General features: G+C 36.2%; 1 protein-coding gene across 6 annotated transcripts in view; it reads right to left on the reverse strand.

Moving 5' to 3' along the window:
• The window catches only part of uif (sushi, von Willebrand factor type A, EGF and pentraxin domain-containing protein uif), a 431,448-nt gene that overhangs the window by 387,775 nt on the left and 21,279 nt on the right, over positions 1 to 22,394 (reverse strand). The gene's annotated exons all lie outside the window — the stretch shown is intronic.

Raw genomic sequence — 22,394 nt, forward strand, 5'->3', positions numbered from 1 at the left:
TCCACACATTGTTTAACTTTACTCGTACATCTGGACTATATGCGCGCCAGCCATGACGCTGTAGTGAGATTACTTCTTTTCAGTACACAGAGACCCTCAAACACCCGAATCCAAATGTCACTTCGTTTGAAAATGTATTAACTTTCATTTATTTACATCTAAATCTGAAAGTAAATCTAAATATATGAACCAATCGAGAATTAGTGGCAACATTTTAATTAAGAACAAACAGTTATTTATTCACAATTTATATATTTACAATTCTTAAAATTAATCTCCTCCAGTATCACGTACACGTCGCTACACCTCTGGAAGGTTGCCATCAACATCGTCACTTTGCTCTAAGCTTCTAATTGACTCCTCTACAGCTATTATAATGCCATCTATTTCTAAAGCGTACTCCTCTCAGTGGTTCTTTCACCTCAGGGAAAAAAATCGTAGTTCCAGAAAGTCATATCCGGAGAATACGGAGGATGATCCAGAAATACCCAGTTTCACCTGTTACGAAAATTAACTACTTGGACATCCACGTGACAAGCACAAGAGAAGCACAAGTGAGTGTATATTCAAGAGATATCGGCGCTTCCGACTCATTGCTGGTCGTTAATGGTGTTCCAAAAAGTGACTGTAATAAGCAGCATCCAGAGCTTTCCAATTGGAACAGAATAAAGGATTAATACGCCTTCATAATCAGAAATAATAATAAAAATAACTATATTTTTTTTACCTTAAGGCGTTGTGTCTTATTATTACATAAGGCGTGTAAATAAGAATATTACCTTATAATTTATAAATAAAACATATCAGGTACCACTTCATCTCATACTACCCTTCCCTTTATGTCCACATACCTCAAGTGGGTTGACAAACGTCAAAGCCCCAACATAGAATGCACACTATACTGTGTGACTTTTTAAATTGTGGTTTCATATTAACGAACAGACTTTTCTTCCCTACCGAGCAACAAATTCAAGTGTTATATTTTAGCACAAAACTCTATGATTTGGGAGAATATAAGTGAGTTTTATTTTGACAAAATTCTGTTCCCTACAGAAGTCACACCAAACTATATCTCGATATTAATGTATACAAGTGTCCCAGAATTCGCACAAACGGACTATATTATGTGTATCCTGGATAAAAATAGAGACGAAAATGTTAGTGACTATATTTCGTCCAAAGAATTTTTAATTGTACAATGTGCCAATACTGTATTTTCCAAATAATTGCTACTCCTATGATTCTAGCTCAAGCAATCCGTATGGTGCTAAACGTTTGTGATGCAAACCACAGCTCTGTTTTCTTTCATTCTATTATTTTAATTTGTTATTTTAATTATATTTCTGCAATGTAAGAATTATTTCCATGTTACATTATGTAACATAACTTTATAATAAATTATTTATCCATTTCCTATCATTTTATTGCTTGGTAGTTACAATGATAAACACAGTAAACATTACATAACAGTAGACTAATAAGACATTCTACTGTGCAATTAAAAAGTTCTTCGGATTAAATTTTGTCACTAACATTTCCGTCTCAATTTTCATTCAGGATTTACATGCCTGTGTGAGAGAATTTCGGATATTCTATATAAGAATTCGTTCTCACAGATGATCAAGCGTCAAAATACTGACGCAAATAGATGACACAGGAGATTTCACGAATTATTAACTTCCGAAGGAGGATACCAGAAGTTCAGTCGCATTTTCTTACAGAAAATAACTTCTATTACTCGCCTATTGGGCAACAGAGTTATTTTGTAAAGAAAAGGTAAAAAATTATACAACGGAATTCAAACTCGTGACCTTATAGCTTAGTACTCCTATCGGCAAAGTATAGGCGGATCTCATATGAAGAAGTGTATGATTCAAATGAAAGACTATGAGTCATTAAGTTAAACTTTCAAAATATGTGACCTTCTGACGAGTTCTGAGTATGTGGTAGCAGAGTAGGCTACACACCCAGCATGACTAAGAACAATAATTATTGTTCCAGAGCTCTTTCAGTATCAGATTTCACTTTAGTAAAATGGGATAGTTAGCTCTCCTAATACTTCTGTCTACTGAACTTTATAAGTGCGTGTATTTTAATCGTGAATAAATGCTGTAGAAATTCTCAATTGCATAAAAAGCATTAAATTTTCTTATAGAAAATCAACATAAATACAGTAATTTAACTGTACAAGATAATTATTAAATAAAATTAGTACATAAGAAGAGTAGATTCATCTCCTTTCAAGTGGAACTGGATGTTTGTTCTAGTCTTGAGTTTGATCTATGTTACTATATGCGGTGACCGTATGCCATGCTAACAATAAGCTTAGAGTGTCCCGTTACTTGTCAATGTCTATTGTTGGTTAAAAATCTTCACAAGAGTCAAGATTACATTGTCAAAAAGATTCAATCCTTAAAGCAGATAATGATGATGATGATAATGATGATGATAATAATAATAATAACAATAATAATAATAATAATAATAATAATCATAGTGGTTCGAGTCCTCGTGAGGGAAGAAATTTTCTCATGAAATTTCGGCCATTGTTTGGGACCGGTGCCCAACCAGCATCGTGATGCACTTGGGGAGCTACGATAGGTAGTGAAAATCCGGTTTCGCAAACCAGCTATAACGGCTGGGGGATCATCGTGCTAACCACACGATACCTGCATTCTGGTTGGATGATTTTCCACCTCTGCTTCGGCATGTGGACGTGAGGCCAGCAGCTGGCTAGTTAGTCTTGGCCCTTCATGGGCTGTAGCGCCATGGATAATTTTTTTTTACTCTTTTAATAATAATAATAATAATAATAATAATAATAATAATAATAATAATAGTAATAATGGGTCATTCAAATGAAAGTTTGTCATTGCTAACAGAAAGAAGTTAAGGGGAGAGAATGGTATTTTTTTTTTAACTTTTTTCCTATTTGGTGTAAAATATTAATTTTTTGAATGTAGAGAGCTCATAACTGTAGCAACTCAACCAAATATAAATATTTTGAAAAATATTATTTGGGGTCCCAAATTTGAAAAAAAAAATATATATATATATATATATATATATATATATACCCAATGCAGGATTTTACTAAAACCGATATATCTAAACCATTTTTAAATATAGATTCAAACAATTTTTTGCAATGTACTTGCAAAAGCATGCTCTACAATCTGTCTGTAACAGAATTTTGATATTAGTCCCTACGTTTGTAAAATAAACAATTAAAATTTAATAACACTTTTTAATTTCCTTTTTCGCAAACAAACGGGCATATTTTAAAAATGAAATCTATTAACAAAATTCTGTTACAGAGAAAAGTTTCCTAATGGTCTAAAGAATGTGTGTTCTAAATTTCATGCACGTATCTTTAATAGTTCAGAGATTATATTCATTTTTATCTGGCAATGTAGCAAAAAAAAAAAAAAAAAAGTTCCCTGAAACAACGATAAAGGGGTCGTGTGATTTAAATGTCCATAGCGTAGGAAGTTTTGAAATGGCGTCTCAACATCCGCTAAGGGCACAAATACCCTCAAAATGCTATGCAATGCATTCCACACATATCACAGAGTATTCTAAAGAATTTTTTTTTTAATTTACTGATTTTTTAACCAAAAAATATCGTCCTCTCCCCTTAAACTTTCGTAATAAACTTACTCGTCAAGGTTGTTAATACACTTATTTCTCCCTTCATAGAAACCCTGTGGCCTTGAGGTGAATCAATGCTTTAAACAGCGTTTTGCACTTTTTCATTCAGCGGAAATATGGTTCCTTTCAGGCTTACATCAAATCTTCAACAATATAGAAATCGCAAGAAATTATAGCACCAGGACTTGACACCTATCACAATACATGCAAGAAATCATCACCTTCTTTCTGACATCGTTCGAGATCCTGTTGGCAGAATGTCACAAGGTCGGCTTTCTTCTCTGCAGTTAAAGAGTGTGGTAGGCCTATCTAATGCGTGCAAGCTTTTCGATACTGCAGGTGTTTGGAAAGTTTCCTGGCTGGGATTCAGTAATAAACTAAGTTCGCTTATTGTTACTTTCCCATTCTCTCGGAGAAGAGCATCAATATATTGAATTATATTTGACGTGATAGCCTTTGACGTGACAGCCTTGAGCTCTTGTCCTGATCGTGCATTGTCAGGTAGAGATGTTCGTCCGGAACGAAACCGTGCATCCCCAATCCTTTACATCTGATTTCCTTAAGCATGTCTCTCCATACTGCAATCATTATGCGATGGATTTTAGCTGGTGTACACCTTTCTGCAGTCAAAAGAACGAATTACAGCACGCTATTCGCTTATGGACACTTCCATCTTGCACCATTTAGTTGTTTCTTCATTTATGAGAAGCAACAATGACAGGTATGCCAACCACACTTAACAGAAAATTTATGCCCGTTGTTGGCAAAAGCCTATGCCTACAGAAGACTCCGGTCGGTATTCCTATCAAATACCTTACTATAATAATATCGGACAGCTAGCAGTTCTGAGCGCGAACGACGTTGGTGCTGCTATCTAGGTGGCCGGTGTGGAAATACTCGCGAAACAAGCTGTAATCAATTGCAATTATATTGTTGCTGGGCTAGTTAATAGTTTTATTATTAAAATTGGTGATTTGTTAAAATGTCAGGGTGTATATGTGCTGTTTATAACTGCTACAATTACAATTACAATATTACAAATTGCTCCAAATCGTACTTTCGATTTCCGAGAGTTCATAAAACGTGACTCAACAAAGTTCTTTATTAGGCCTATTGCCTTTATCTCTGTTTTCATAGAACAATAAAAATTAGCTGTTCTTATTTTAGCCTAATAAATAAATAGAAGTTAACATCTATTGGAAATTTTAAGGTTTTAGCAAATTAAGTTTTATTGTTGTCCACATGCCTTTACTAAATTACAAGCATCAGATTGCTACTATTTTTATCTATGCAGTTGTCGGCAATGGGTATATTCATTCTTAATGCTAGAATTAATTTTGTCTCAATAAAACAAAGAAAAAATACGCAATATTTCTTATAATATGCAGCTTTGATATAAAATAATGTTACATTAAATACGGTACTATTCAATTAATATTTGTATTTGTGGACGTAATTACACGCCGCTCCGCTAGATGTCAAGTCCGTGATATTTCGCACTCACGTCAATGCTACTAGTATACAGCTATCCGGTATTATTATAGTAAGGTATTTGTTCCTATTGCACATAGTAAGTCTCGACCAACTTTCACTTTAACTAACCAAATATGATATTAAGAGATCAGAAACTTCCGTTTCTCTTTACTTGAACAGAAGTATCTTAAATTTAACGAACAAAACTGTGACCACATATTTCTACTATGTCTTTGTAACCTTCTAATTGTGAATATTATAAGGAGATGTTCTATATGGGATGAAAGGTGTAGAAACTTTAATAATACGTATAATACAAAACATATATTTTCAGGAACTAAGTCATAAAAACTTGTGTAAAATTGTAAAGACTTAAAATTAAATTCTCACGTCATATAAATTCTGTGACAAATTGAAGAGAATTAATGACTGGGTTAGAAAACATGAATATGTATTATTTACTGGAAGTAAAAAGTAGATCTTTTCATGCAACATGCTATCTGAAAACTTTTCATATCGCTGATTTTGTTATACTGTCATGTTATATGCCTGACATAACAATTATGACGTGAATAACGCATGAGCAATCGAGTTTCTTACAGACATACCTACTTTATATAATCATTGAGAGTTTCACAAGTGGATCAGGAGGTTTCATACATGACAAACTTTTTCATTTTTTTTCTCCTTCAAAGCCGTGAAATAAGAGACATGTTCTCTTTTCGTAAGATCAGAAAATGCTGCACAAATGTCTGACACAGTCATATTGTTATATAATAAATTTATAAACATTTGTATTGCTGTCCTCTGTTACGGACCAAGTTGCTGCATTTTCGCCTGCGAAATCAAGCGAACGTAGGTTTGATTAACGGCAATTATTTTTTAGGAAGGCTTTCGGGTTTTGAACCTGTTCTGAGACTCAACGTATCCTATTATCCTAAAGATAATATATATTTTTGGTTATCATGATAATTGTGTTCAAAAAAATATTTATGATTTCAAACGTTTGCTGAGACTTAAGTCGCTTTAAAAGCCTAAAATTTCATCCTTGCATCCTTGAGCGACAGAGAATCCACCGCTGTGGAGTAACGATTGATACGTTTGACCATGAAACGTGCAAGCCCGGGTTGAAATCCTAGTTGGGACAAGTTATCTGGTTGAGGTTTTTTCCGGGGGTTTCCCTCAATCCATTAAGAGCAAATGCTGGGTAACTTCGGTGCTGGACCCCGGACTCATTTCGCTGGCATTATCACTTTCATTTCACTCCAAGTTAGATAACCATAACAGTTGATAAAGCGTCGTAAAATAAACCAATTAAAATTGAGCGACAGATTGACTGGCACATCACCATTAATCCACTTGTGATGTGCTTGACCTGATGGCGGCTATAACGTGCTTTAAAGCATTTCATAATCTTGGGGGACTGAAGGAGTCCTCTGCCGCTAGGTGGTAGTGATTTAATTGTTACATTGCTGAATGGCTCTGTCTTATAACAATGAGATGTAAAACATGTCCTTTTCCCCGCTTCATGGCTTTGTTGAAATCCTGTAGCTATTTCGTAAATTAAATTGAAGAGTGTGATCCCAAAAGGCGTTAAGTTAATTTTTATGAAAGGACTGGGCTGGATTTTTTTTATCTATTTATCTACGGACTGAGCGAATTTTCAAGTGACATAAACAATAACACAAACTTTTATATAAGGACTGGCGCTGGTTTGGAAGAAAACAAGCTTAAAATATGGCAGAGGTCTCAAACAAAATTATGGCTAAATGAATTGAGCAAGTTTTAGGATAACATTCCTCAATTGCTGTCATCCATGCTTCTTTGTTGTGACGGTAGACATACCGTGTAAATTAGGATTAAAATCTTTGAAGCATCGTGACCGAGCTATCCAATGACAGTTAATTTTCTTTCGTCACTGGCATCGACATTTCTGCAGAAAGCTAATCATATTCTTGGTTTCTTGGAACCTTTTACGGTACAGAAAAAAATAGTTTATCGGGTTGCATTCTGAAAAATAGACCACTTTCTTCCATATCGTCGTTGATATCGTCACACTCCTCTCCCTCTCTTTTGCATTAAACCTTATGCTCTAGTCATCATTTTGTGAAATTTACATGGTATGTATTTTGTAACTAAGTGAATACGCACAATAACGAAGTTTATCCTTCTATTTAGCGCGCACGCACGCGCGCGCGCGCACACACACACACACACACACACACACACACACACACACACACACACACTTACAAATATTTCTTGGCACAATCCGAGGATGGCACAATAACGGGGGCCACTGTAACAAGAGTTGATTGTATATTGTTACCATGTTGGCCATTTGTCCAGGTTTTCGGATTCAAACCAGACAGAAGATGACGGATTTCAAAAGTGTTAAAATTATTTACATAGAGATTTCCAGAACAGAAGTTGAGAAGTTCATGTTGTAGATGTATGACACATAAAAAAAATCTTGTCCTGTTACAGGGTTTCAGCCAAAATCCGTCGACGATTTCTTGGTCATGTTGAATTTCGATTCTAAATAACCTCTGTAATCGAAAGCGTCGCTAAATAACACACTACTACTATTACTGCTACAAATAACACTGCTACTACTATTATACAGTATATCTAAATATTTTGTTCGACTTGAGTTAAACCATTTATTGCTGTAGATGGAAAAATAAAGCTAAAGATACTTAATTCTGCAATGGCTGAAGTAGAAGCAATTTCAACTACGAAGGTTGAGGAATAAGTCACGGCAACTATTTTTTTAAGTCAACCGATAGTATCACGAGATGACTATGTTGTATGACAGCCATAGTATGTGGTCGCATCATTAGATAGCAGTGTAACGTAGATGGTTAATGCACAGAGAGCGATATGGATTCAGCTGTGAGTGCACCGCCGTGCCGCGATGTTACGTGTCATGTGTAATGCAGTTGTGAGACGACCGCCGTGCACAATGGATGTGACCCGTTTTATGTGTGCTCAAATGCTACGCCAAATACCCTGTAAACACGAGTAACATGATGCTGTGTCGTTTATGGATGTTTGATCCCTACCCTATCCTACCCCACTAACACACATACTGCCCTTTCAAGTAGCACGATTCTGTGTCGTTTATGGATGTTTCATCTCTATCCTATCCTACCCTACCCTACTCTACTAGTACACATACCATACTCTTTCATTTGCATATTTCAAAATTTCAAGCCGAGTCCGCATTCTCACTCAAAAAAATAGTTCTCCAACCCTCGTAAATAACCAGCGGACCCGGGTTCTATTATCGGTAAAGGGATGGAGTATCATCTTGGTCGAATGTAACTAGATGAGTTTTCATTATCTTGTGTTTGTTTTCTATTTACTTAGAAAATGGTTTTGAGTAATGTTGATCATATAATCAAGGAGTCGTCCTACTGTAAATACTAGAGATGAAAAAACTAACTGCCACTCTCGCTTGCTGTGTACGTTGCATTTGTCTTTCGAGTCTCACCTCGTCATTCTCGTGCGCTTCGATTCTCGCTCATCATTCTCGAAATAACATTTGGTCGGCGTGGAAAGATTTAGTAACTTTGAATAACATACATCATTGAAATAAATAACATTATAAATGTTTAAATGAGATAAAAAGACAAAACACAACAGTATCTTAGTTATCAAAATGTTCTGGTTCTATTATATGATATTACCTATGGTAATATAGTAAGTAAGTTTGTAAGTTCATACATATATATGTATACTTTTTACTGGTTGAGTGGAAGAGAAGGCCTTACGGCCTTAACTCTGCCAGCTAAAATAAATCATTGTTACTGTTATAAATAGAAAAAAACAATTCTCAAATAAATTTGCATTTCTAAGAAACATAACACATAATATTAATATATTTTTACTTGAGATTGCACATTTGATCTTAAACAAATGGAAAGAAAATTCCTAGCCTTTTAATAAGGGCCTAGTAATTAAATAAAGACTGGAGAACGGATTATTATACACTGAAATGTAGAGATGTTTCAAATAGGCTACTTGATTGTTTATACATAAATAACAGTTGCCAAAGTAGATAAAAGTTCAGTCAGGTATAAACAACTGTGGCGATTCAAGCTGCTTGACTTCGGGATTTCGGGAGTGATCAATCTCGAGTCTCGGAACACTCACAACAAGTCTTTACGTCAAGGATGCGACTTAATACAACATTGTCGTGCGGGTTTTCGGCTTTGCGGGCGCTGTTAGTCTCGCTTTTTCGATCGTTGTTTATCTCTAGTAAATACCTAATGATGTTTTATAATCCTCAGAAAAGTAAGAACAGATCGAGGTGTAGGGATCAATCCTGACGATGATGATGAAGACAGAACTGGTGATGATGATCATAATGTTAAAGATATGATTATGAAAATGTTAATGTACACTGCATTCAAAAAGGCTACACTATGTGCACAAATTTTATCATTTTGCGTAATGGATTTCGGGTGTTTATTTGTTTAGCCATAAATCTATCATCTTCAGGGCAAAGACGAGCGCTAGATTTTGCGGTTTTGCGTGTCCCGTTGTAAGACAAATTATAGAATCCGAAGAAAGTTCAGGATAATTACTGACCAAGTTAATCATTTTTGCATTGCATAACAAGGTCCACGTCATGTTACTAACTTATTAATGATGTCAGAGATCGTATAATTTATTCTGGAGAGTATCTTAGATACGGTAAATCTGTCAAAGGCTCAGAAATTAAGTACAATTCAAATGGACCCGATGGCCGACAGCGTTCACATTTCCTTATTCTACGTTATGTTGCAAAGAGTGTCTCTCGCTCTTCTTATTCAAGTAATATATTCCTTTATTATGCTAATGAGACTGCTTTACCGTCAGCTCTTCTCGCAGCGCATAATATGCAAATACACAATATTGAAAGTGCACACATGTGTAGCCTACAACATAAGCAGTTTTATCACTTCTTCAAGCTTCTGAGTTAAATATTGGATAGAATTGAAATTATATGAGTACGTAGAAGTGAGAAATATCAAACTTTCGGTTGTATAAGTTGGCCTTCTTCTTACAGATGCAATATTATTTATTTAGAACAAAAGTATACAACATTTCATACTTTTGACTTCAAAATACACACTTAATTGAATTCACAGGAAAGGTGAAGTTACGCCACTCCTACTTTGAAACCCTGAAATATCAATGTAATTATTTTTAATAATAATGTTATCAGTACGAGAAGCAAAAAATTGTTTTTATTTATACACGTACGTTACGACAGCCCAGACGAACAGTGCCTCAGCAGTGGTAAACGATCGTGTGGTTAGCACGATGATCTCCCTAGCCGTTAAAGCTGGCTTTTGAAACAGGATTTTGCTACCCATTGTAGCTCCTCAAATTCATCATTCATCACGATGCTGGTTGGGCACCGATCACATATACTGGCCGAAATTTCTTGAGAAATGTTCTTTCCTCATAAGTACTCGAACCAGAGCGCTTTGCGTATCGCTAATTTAAGGTGTAACGCTTGTGAGAAGTTCAGAGCTTGCACCTGCGATGTAGGAAAAGAAATTGAATATTAACTAAAAATACACTCCGAGATGAGTTTGAGATCAGCGACCAGAATATCCAATCGACATCAAAGACGGAGTTATGACTTGAAGTTTTTAATATAAGTTTAAAAAGAACTGAGTGAAACTAAAACAACTTAAAATCTGAATATACCGAACTACAAGATAGAAAAACGACGAAATAGGCTATCAGGACCAACAAATTTATATCGAGAAACCAAAGCAAATTAGTGGACCTAATCCAAGAGTAATGGAACGACCTATATGTTCGTATCGTAATGATTACTGATGACAATAAGAGTTTTGATGACACTTAAATACTCTAAGAAAACCTACCCCACAGTTGCATTATCATTAAAAATGTCACAAAATCTGCCGAGGAATCGAACTTCAATCTCTTCGACGAGAAACATTTATTGTAGACTTAAAAAAAAATGTAAAATACATTAGATTTACATGAAGCACCTACATGTAGCAGTATAGTGGTATTCATTTAACTTGGTATAGATAAGGCCATGAGGCCTTCTCTTCCCCTCTACCAGGGGATTACAACTGCAATATGAAGAATACAATTACAATTATAATAAAAATAAAAATCGAAGTACGAAAAGATTATCTGATTAATAAAGCCTAGACAATTTATTGTAGAAGTGAAGAACATAGATTTTTTTGGTTAAGTACAAATTAAACTTAGAAAAATAAATTTATATAGTGATGAAACTACCGAATATTGAAATAATTTGTGCTAGAATAAGAGAACTATTTACAAAAAGCCATGTCTGAACGAATCTCAATTACTGACCAAGTGCCTAGTAAGTTTGCGTTTGAATTCAATTTTATTTCGACAGTCCCTGATGCTAGCAGGTAGCGAATTCCAGAGTCTGGGCAGGGCTATTGTAAAAGAGGATGAGTATGAGGAAGTGCGATGGGATGGTATCTTTAGTATTGTTTCATAGCGAGAGCGTGTGTTCAGATTATGGTGGGAAGAAAAGTAAGTGAAGCGAGATGACAGGTACGAGGGAAAAGAAGAGTTCAAGATTTCGAAGAGAAGGAGAAGTGAATTTAAATTTCTTCTTTTATCTAGTTTAAACCAAGCTATTGCTTCCAGGGATGGGGTAATATGATCATATTTGCAAGTATTGCTTACAAAACGTACACATAAATTATGAGCACGTTGAAATTTCGTTTTTTGTCGCTGGAAAGGTCAGTCAGTAGAATGTCGGCATAGTCAAAATAGGGACTTTTTTTTAAACAAGAGGGAAGATGAACAATTATTCTTTTTAGCAAATGGATAACAGAATATACTTTTCTAAAGGTTTCTGTGATTTGCATGTCCCAGTTGAGATTATTATCATTGTGAATGCCAAGATTTTTTACTAAAGAACTGAAAGGAATATGCACTGTACTTACTTTAACGGGGAGAATGTCAAGTTATATATTGTTTTAGTGAGAAATTACATCAATTATTTTAAGGCTTACCAATGTTTAAATTCAAACTAACATATAACTTCACATTAGCAAGAACTAGCAATTACTTGAATCTCATCGCACCACTTTTCGATACATTAAATTAAAAACTTCTTACATATAATTTACAGTACCCCTCACACCCTTCATTTTTCCAAACCCGCAAGGGTTCATTTTAAACAAAGAAACTGCATATAACAGACTATGTTTGAATTTTCGAATAGCTTCTTGGAATTCAATTACTGGTGATTATATACCCCAGCTCTCTCGTACAAGGCCAACAGAAAAGAAAACAGCGTGGCCATTGGCATTACTAAATACCCTTCGCAAAGAACCCCTTTACAAAAACCGCAGCAACAAAAGCGAGAAAGGAAGCAGATGGAATACGAGTACGTACACCCACAATGGCGCAAACGGTTAATGCAATACCACTGTATGACTCACAAGCAACGAAACTAGTTCTACCATCACGCCCTGCTGGACGACTACGTATAAGAATAAAGAAATAATGCTGAGTTCTTTCTGGTGTCATTCATTGTGATACAGCATAAGACTTTTCTCAGGATGCTGCATTTCAGACGAATTCGCCGTCCTCTAAGCAGGAATATTTGATTTTTCTTAATGGAATATTGGATACCATAATGTATAAAATTAGACTTCTCCTAAAAACCTCGTTTTCTGAATTTCTGCATATATAGGGTGTTTTCGAGGTGGTGTTACAAATTTCAGGGATGATGGCGAAGGGCACATGTATCAATTTGACATAAGGAACCATGGTCCGGAAATGACTGAGTCGAAAGTTATAAGCAAAAATAGTTGTGTGGAAATGGAATTGTAATTTGGCAACACGTGTCCTCCTTCCCTTAACCTTTGGATCAATCGTGGAAAAATGGTATGGGCCGAATGTCTCCTACGTGGGTACTTGTTCCCGATACAATCTGTGAACTTGTCTACTGTTCCCATTGGCTCATCCGTATTCGAAAATCAGGTCTGCTTATTCCGCTCTCGTGTTCCTCCATTTCACTAGGACTGATCGACTGGACACTGCAACTTGTACACATACACTGCTGTCTACAGACGTGCATATCAGGACCGACCATGTCCGTTACACATTATACTATCTGCATTGCTTTAGTGTAGTTTCCTGTCCCCACCTCTCAGACAGCGCACTGAATGTAATACTGTAAGTAAACAACATCAGATGGATACTGTATGTGTAAGATGTACAGATAAATACACATAAATAAGGTGTACAGAGGAATAAAATTATTTCATTTCCACATAACTATTTTTGCTTGTAACTTTCGACTCGGTCACTTCCGGACCAGGGTTCCTATCTCAAATTGATACATGTGTCCTTCGCCATCATCCCTGAAAGTTTGTAACACCACCTCGGGAGCACCCTGTATAAGCCTACTTTGTATAATTTATATTAATTGGGCTATCAACTGTAGCTTGCACCACAGCTTCTAGTAACAAGTACAGAACTCCCGGGTTGGAAGGCCGGTGATCATAAGCGCCATTGGAAGGAACTGTACGCGTATTGCATATGCGCCAATCACTGTATAACAAAAGCGCCAACATCAGAAATTTAACTTACCAAAATGCCCATGACTTGATTTCGTCTGATTTCATGTTACAAGAATAGGCTATACAGAGTGATTCAAAATCTCTGCGACAAACTCCGAGGGGTGATAGATCTAACAATAAGGAACCCTTTTTGTCTTTTGACACGTCGTTTCGAAGTTATCGTTAAAAACGTTTTTGCGCGAGCGTACGTCATTGTATGCAAATGTGTGCATCCCTGTTTTTTTGTTGAGATGTTTGTAAGAGATGAGAATAGTTGTTGTTTGTTTACGTTTAATGTTCAATATCTTTTCCTTTCAGTTCAGTGTAATCATCAATTGAGAATGGATGTCGTCCACCAATGCGCCCGGGACGAAGAGACCCATCGTTTCGAAGGCGCTAATAAAGTCGAGAAAACTTTGTATGGTGAAGGTGATTTCTGTTTTGAAACTGTTGTTGGTACATGTGGAGAGCTCTTCTTCCGTCTCCGCGAGCCTCCCCATAACACATTACCATGTCGGCCAACTCGGGAAAAGTATAGACATCCATTCTCAATTGATGATTAGACTGAACTGAAAGGAAAAGGTATTGAACATTAAACGTAAACAAACAACAACAAACCTTCTCGTCTCTTACAAACATCTCAACAAACAAACATGGGTTCACACTTTCGCATACATTGACATACGCCCACGCAAAAAAAAAAAAAAAACAAAAAAAAAAAAACAAAAAAAAAAAACATTTTCAACGGGATCTTCGAAACGATGCGTCAAAAGACATAGGTTGTTTAACAAAAAGGGTTCCTTATTGTTAGATCTATCACCCTCAGAGTTTGTCGCAGAGGTTTTGAATCACTCTGTATTTCATCTGGCGCTCGTCATCTTCGTCATCGTCTATGAATTGGTTTCGTCTGATTTCACATCACAAGAATACATTTTATCTCTAGAAAGATCTACATGTACAGATTTTTCAAAGTCAAGTATCACTGTCATAGGTAAAAAGTGCAAAACAAACGTATTGCATGAAAGGAAGCAAAATACTAACTGAAAGTAGACACTAGAGATAAACAAAACTAACTGCCGCTCTCGCTCGCTGTGTTCGTTGCACTTGTCTTTCGAGTCTCGTCTCGTAACTTTTGTGCGCTTCGAATCAAGCTCATCATTCTCGAGATAGCATTTGGTGGACCTGGAAAGATTTCGTAACTTTGAATAACATACATCATTGAAATAAATAACATTAGAGATGTTAACAGTTCAGTCTAGTATAAACAATTGTGACGATTCAAGGCTGCTTGACGTTCGAGAATTGATCACTCCCGAAGTACCGATGTTCTGAACATTTGATTACAAGCAGTCAACGACAGGCAATATTGTCATGCGGGTTTTCGGCTTTGCGGCCGCTGTTAGTCTTGCATTCTCGCTCGTTGTTCATCTCTAGTAGACACCATTTCTTATTCCGTGCACCATGTACAATTGTGAAAAAACTTGGGACATACATAGAAAGTTCGATCAGCTAAAATATTGACTTCGTCAGTGAATAAAAACTGTAAATTACTTTGAGTTGTTAACATAACAATTTCACTTTCAATATCAACATAAACAAATTGTTGATTTTTATTGGTGAGAATGCAAGGTTTTCAATTGTAATAAAGTCTGTTTCAAATTATTAGGGGCAACAGGGAGTGATTTCCTCCTTTTTCTATACATAGTTCAATGAAGTATTTTCTACTGCACTAACTCCCATCGTATTATTTTGCTGGGTTTCCCATGTAACTGCTCCTCAGCTTCACGCTTGCAACTATTTCATAAAACATCTATCCACTATGTACGCGGTAGATGTTTCATGTGAATGGTTTCCAGATCCACCTAAAATACAAGTACTTGTATCGTTAGTTACAATTATACTTGAACAAGCTTTAAAAGTACATCTCCATGATATTTCTCCACTGCTCATCACTCGTATTTTTCTATACTTAAAACCATCACGTACTATAGGTCCAAGGTACACCTGTACTTATTAGTGGTAGTCACAGCGAAGTTCATTTCCGCACAAGACTGATAGCTGTAACCACAAGACTGATACACTGATGTACAACTGAGCACATTCGATAAACCGTTAATCAGTATTATCAAAGTATGAAGGTGCACCGATTGTGGCGCTTTTGTAGCATTGCTGGGCTTTCGTTATGTGGTCATTTGGCGCTTTTGTAATCAATATAAAACAATGCTTGGCGCGAATGTAATCCATCTCCCGGGTTCGGTCTCTTGCTGACAGTTGAGATTTATCTCCATCCCATAGGGACGTGTGAGGGGCGGAGTATCTCAGTTGCAATAGGAACTGGCTATGGACAGAAAGTTCCTTGGCTCAGTCTAGAGTGGTTGAGGAATATTTTTTGCTGCCAAATTTCAAGAGCGTTCCTTGAGCCTACTTAGCCTTCAGTCAAATTGAGTACCAATTCTTTCCCGGGCGCAAGAATACAGTCAGATCCCAGTGCCAACCGCACCACCCCATTCTATTGTCGAGGTGATACAAATATGGAGCTTTACCTTCATGTCTTTATTTATCCTAGTGTATTATCTTAAATGGTGATTTTTCATCACGTCGACCACATGAACAGGGAATTCTATCACTTGTAAATGTCTAGTATTTTCTCTAATCTACATAAAAGAAAGTACGAGGCTGAACAAAGGGTGAGAATATGACAGTAATCAAGAAGATGTCCTATTAATTGGATAAGTGTAAATTCCCCTAAATCACCATTAAAATAATAAATTCCCCTACAACTAATCTAAGCGCTCTGCTTGCCAGTGGTAAATTCCCCTAATCAGAATAAGGGTATGACATGAAGTTTATAGAAGACATTCAGTTCAACCAGAGGAACATGCCATTACCGTTTGCTCATCAGCAATAACTTCGGCAGGAATCATTCTACTTAAAAAACGGAACAATAAAAAAGATTGTAATAATGTTGTTAACACCGCTAATCGATTCAGATGTATCGATACTGAAAGAGAAATAAAATGCTAAGAAGAGAATAATTGTTAGAAATTCCAAGTTTTACTTCGAAGGATCTTCGAAGTAAATTGGCAGTGCACCAAGAAAAAATGTTCTACATCTTTTTTAAGTTTTAGATCCTGAAAAGAACTTGATTTCATGTAATGAGAATCATAATCATGAACCGTACAGTGATCGAGTCTAGCAACATCGACAAATAACTGGAGAGGAAAAACGAAAAGCAAATAAAGTTCCTCAAGCGAAAGCCTTCAAGATAAGTCGAATTCTAAATTGGTAGTTACAGATCTAAAATAACTAAAGAGAAACAATGCATGGAATGTGTTCTCTCTGTAGGGAAAGGAATTTTTAAGCCCAACATTTTACCTGCGGAATTTTAAACTCTTTTGGATTAGGGGAACTTACAACACCCCTATTAATTATTGAGTAAAAGAATTGGTAATTTTTTTCTGAGAGTATGTTATACGAAATGCTGTGAAAAATAATGAAAAATACTTCAAGAGACGAAAGTAGAAACTGAAATAAATTACGTAGACTATGAACGCAAGAAATGAATTAAACGAACCACGCTGAAAGAACGAGTCAAGAAGGTCCAAACAACTCCTGTGGTAGCATTTAAGAGGCAAAAGATAATTTGGTGTACCAGCTAACGATGGCTCGAGACCGTAATAGGCCACATAGTCACACTTCTCTGGTGCTGATGATGACGATAATGATGACGGAAGAACTGTCTTAAAAACTGCACTTGGCAGATATTTTAAAGAAAAAAAGTTTTATGTACTAATATGTTATTATGAAATTTCAAACAGTTCCTGAAAATGACATCTGTCGTTCCACACGTAACCACTTAGCAGAAATTACTAGTGTCACAGCATAGCAGTTCAAACGCGCCAAGGATTAGCATAACTCATTGACCGCTATGTGTGAAGAGCTCGAAAGCTTTGTCAGCTGAAACTTGCTGCACTGCAGGGCTGCAGTTGACGACGGTCGTCCACCGACTTCCGCAGTGGCTTGCTTGCATTTCATATATGAATACCTTCATTTAAGTAAATGTTTTGCCAGAGATGGCGATGTTGAGATTTTTTGATTAGTGGCGGTGAGTGAAACTGCAATAAAAGAGCCAGTTTTATTAATTATGTTTCTTTCCTTTTCGAAACGAAACACATAAGTTTGCCTTACTCATGCGGACACCCGATATATACTTCTTTCATCTGCAAAACCATAATTCGAGCACGATTTGTGGGTGAATAACACGAGTTTTTTTACAGGATTAAATTTATTTGCGTGATTTGCAGGACTTGTAAACTCAAATAAATTGGCAAATCATTCCATTTAAATACCAAAAAATAGTCTGTGACAAATGAGGGTGTTCCCACATGTTGCAAAACCACCATATAAACATCTTTAGACTGTTACTTGTGAGGCTATATCAATAAACGTGTGTACAATATTCGGACCAACGATATTGACTATATAAAAGAGAGAATCAGAGACGCTATTCACTCTGTTACACCTGATGTCCTTCGTCATGTGTGGAATGAATTAGAAAATCGTTTAGATGTTTGTAGAGTAACAAACGGAAGCCACATCAACTGCACTGAACAGGTATGTAAACTTGGAGGGATGTTTTTTCATTCGGTGAAGGTTTCATATTTCTATCTTGTTTCATTGCTTTTGGGTGACCGTCCAAAACTCACTATGATTTTACGGACATAGTGTATGTGAAGTTTTTATCTCACACAAAAGGATAGGCCTACATAGGCTTATATTTGAAAATGTACTTATAATTTAAATCTATTACAATCACAAATTTTTTGTCCTTAATAAAACAGAATGCTGTAATAGAATAGAATGATGGTAGAGGCTTACAATATCCCTTAGAAGATCTACTTATATTTCAGCTCCAATGACTCCATTGCGCTTGTTTAATGCCAAAAGAGTGTCATTAATTTTATTAAATATCCCGGGAAATTTAATTATAGTAGATATTCGCAGTTTCTTCCGGTTATGTTCTCTGCTCTAGATTTATGAAAACGGAGGACTGGTAGGCCTATCTGCTGTTAAATTAAATTATGTTTTATTTAACGACGCTCGCAACTGCCGAGGTTGTATCAGCGTCGCCGTTGTGTCGGAATTTTGTCCCTCAGAAGTTCCTTTACATGCCAGTAAATCTACTGACATGAGCCTGTCGCATTTAAGCACACTTAAATGCCATCGATGGGCCGGAATTATCTGTTGTTTCTAGAACACAAAAGCTACATATGAAATTTACACCGAAGTACCCCATGTCTAGTCAGAAAGCTTTTCGCATCAGTAAAATCCAGTATTATTACTGATGCATCTTCTCCATCGAATCTCAGACTGCGGTCAGACATCTTTTGTTCGCCGTGAAAGACGAATCTTCTAGCATGAAGTTTTCGGCTTCTCTTTCAAAATGATCCACGGAACTTCGCATGATGGCGAGCCTAGAGGAAGTTTGTGTATCAATAAAGATTTACATTTCCTTTTCTCATATCTTCATTTCCTTTTTCAGTTTTATTGTTTAAAGCGCTGCTTCTAAAAGTGTAATTCTCACAAAAGTGAATTAGAAAAAACGAAAGGGAAGGTGAGAAGAGAAATTTGTGACTAATTGTACCACAACTCACAATGATGTACAGTAGGGGCAAAAAAAAAAAAAACCGGACCGACCCTTGTAGCTGATTTGAGAGTCACAGATTCAAATTTTGCTAGTCACAAAACACATCCATCTTGTATAATTAATTGTAGCAATGAAATTTATTGCATTTGTTCGATTCTTACCGTCTTTTTTTCCTTCAGTGCCTCAAACTTACAGACGAAAAAACTTTGAGAGTTTTATTTTCATCTGGCATCAATATTACATTTCTACCTTTATTCGGCAAAGATAACTGCGTATTTTTACATTAAATAGCAGTACATACCTCTGGATTCACTATCCATATTGAAATTACCACAGTTTGACACATTACACAGCACAGGGTTCTTTTGTATCAGCTACAAGGGTCGGTCCGGTTTTTTTGCCACTACTGTACATATGTATGTGTGTGTTTATGTACTCGCGCTCGCGTCTCTGTCGGAACCTGCAGTCGAAACAAGTAGTTTCATCCAAATTATTATTATATTATTATTGTTATTATGAAAGATAATACGAAGCGCAACAGCCCATGAAGAGCCAAGGCTGACCAGCCGACTGCTAGTCTCATGTCCAAATGCCTCTACAGAGGTGAACGATCATCCAATCAGTATAGGTATGCACATATTGTGTGATCAGCACAATGTTCACCCCAGCCTTTATACCTGGTTTTCGAAACATTATTTTGCTATCTATTGTACCTCTCCAATTCATCACAATACTGGGTGAGTAGGTACTCGTCGGGCTATAAGTTACATTGGTCGAAATTTCATGAGAAAATTCCTTCACCATAAGGACTCGACCGAGCCCAGGCGTGATGCCTTAGACCATAACTGTACGGCGCGGAAAATTACTTACTGGCTTTCAGAGAACCCGGAGATCATTTGCGTCCTCACATAAGCCCGCCATCGGTCCCTATTCTCAGCAAGATTAAAAGCTACCGGCGTGGCTTAGTCGGTTAAGGTGCTTGCCTGCCGATCTGAAGTTGCGCTCGGGCGCGGGTTCGATTCCCGCTTGGGCTGATTACCTGGTTGGGTTTTTTCCGAGATTTTTCCCAAACGTAAGGTGAATTCCAGGTAACCTATGGCGAATCCTCGGCCTCATGTCGACAAATACCAACTCGCTATCACCAATCACATCGACCTAAATAATCTCGTAGTTGATACAGCGTCGTTAAATAACCAACTAAAAAAATCAAGATTAATCCAGTCCCTACCACCATATATCACCTCCCTCAAATCCATTTTAATAATATCCTCCCTTCTGCATCTCGGCCTCCCCAAAGGTCTTTTTTTCTCTAGCTTCCCAACTAACACTTTATATGCATTTCTGGATTCGCCCATACTTGCTACATGCCCTATCCATATTAATCGACTGGATTATGTCAGGCATCTCTGATTGAGGTTTTGGCTGATATGTACATCTATTATCAAGCAGTACATCTCACTTGACGATATGTATCAGAGAAAGAACAATTGTTTGTATACATCTGAAGTCTGATAGTGGAATGTGTAGCTAATCGGCAATTGTATGCAATGAAGGCGGAAAGAAACTGGCCACCCTAATCCATTATCTCCTGGCCTAGTTGCCTCATGAATGATGCCTTATTAATGTCACTTGTGAGGTTCAAACCTGTCTTCGGACAGTTGACTAAACAACAATTGTCAGGTGAAGAATACAATGCGTGCAGTTCTGCAGTGTGTAACTTTCTCCATTCTCCTATAACTTCATTCCTCTTGGCCCCAAATATTTTTCTAAGCACCTTATTCTCAAACACCCTTAACCTCTGTTCCTCTCTCGAAGTGAGAGTCCAAATTTCACAACCATACAGAACAAACGGTAATATAACTGTTTTATAAATTCTAACTTTCAATTTTTTTGAGAGCAGACTGGATAAGAAAAGCTTCTCAACCAAATATTTATTCTGCATTCCATTTCCTCTCGAGTATCATTTATATTTGTTACTATTGCTACAAGACATTTGAATTTTTCCACCTTTTCAAACGATGAATCTTCAATTTTTATATTTCCATTTCGTACTATGTTCTGGTCACGATACATAATCATATACTTTGTCTTTTCGGAGTTTACTTCCAAACCTACCTCTTTACGGCGCGGGACATTATTAATGTTATGTATGTATAGTAAGGTATTTAAAATATATAAGATAAAAATTTTAACATACTAAATAATGTATTTATTCTTCCGGGTCAACAAAGCATATAACCAATATCATATAGTCGACTTCTGTCTAATTGACGACATTAAATATTTTGGAAATACAGCCTTCTAGCCGGAACAAGCTTCTCGTCTATTTTTATAACGGAAGGAGAATAAGCAGTCTATAAAACAAACAGTATAGTCCAGAAGTTGAAGAGTTGAACACATGTTAACTCTATTGTAATACGATATTTATTCTGAGTTATATGGACATAATTACTATTTGACAAAGAAGACATATTTTAAAGACTATTTTACTAATGCCTATATATACATCAGATTAATTGAAATTCAGTCTCTCAGTTCGATTAACACAGTTTATTGTTACAATTGAAGTGTTCAGAGCCATAGTGGGCCAAGCGCCATTTATTAAAAACGGAGAAAACAAGAGTTAAAATTAAGTGATTACCATCATTTAACGAAACATATAGCAAGTAAGATAAAGTATGCACATTGAAATTGAATGATATGTCAATCTTCATTAAATTATGGTATTTACTTAACTTTAACCCTTGCTTTCTCCGTTTTTAATAAGTGGCACTTGGACCGCTATGGCTCTAAACTCTTCAATTTGATAAAGCAAGATAATTTTAAGAGCACTTCCAAAAATAACTAATTTGCCATTCTAATAAAGCTATAATATTTGTGGAAAGAAAAATTTAAATACCACTGCGTCATATATATTCAAATATATGAATATGTGTATAAATTATATTTGAATCAAGAAATATGTATGCAGTATATAAAACATTTAAAATTAAGGTTCAACGATGTATAACTGAAACGAGCTTCAGTACGTTTAT

The sequence above is a fragment of the Periplaneta americana genome, chromosome 16 (genome assembly GCF_040183065.1).
Source record: "Periplaneta americana isolate PAMFEO1 chromosome 16, P.americana_PAMFEO1_priV1, whole genome shotgun sequence".
Taxonomy (NCBI): Eukaryota; Metazoa; Arthropoda; class Insecta; order Blattodea; family Blattidae; genus Periplaneta; species Periplaneta americana.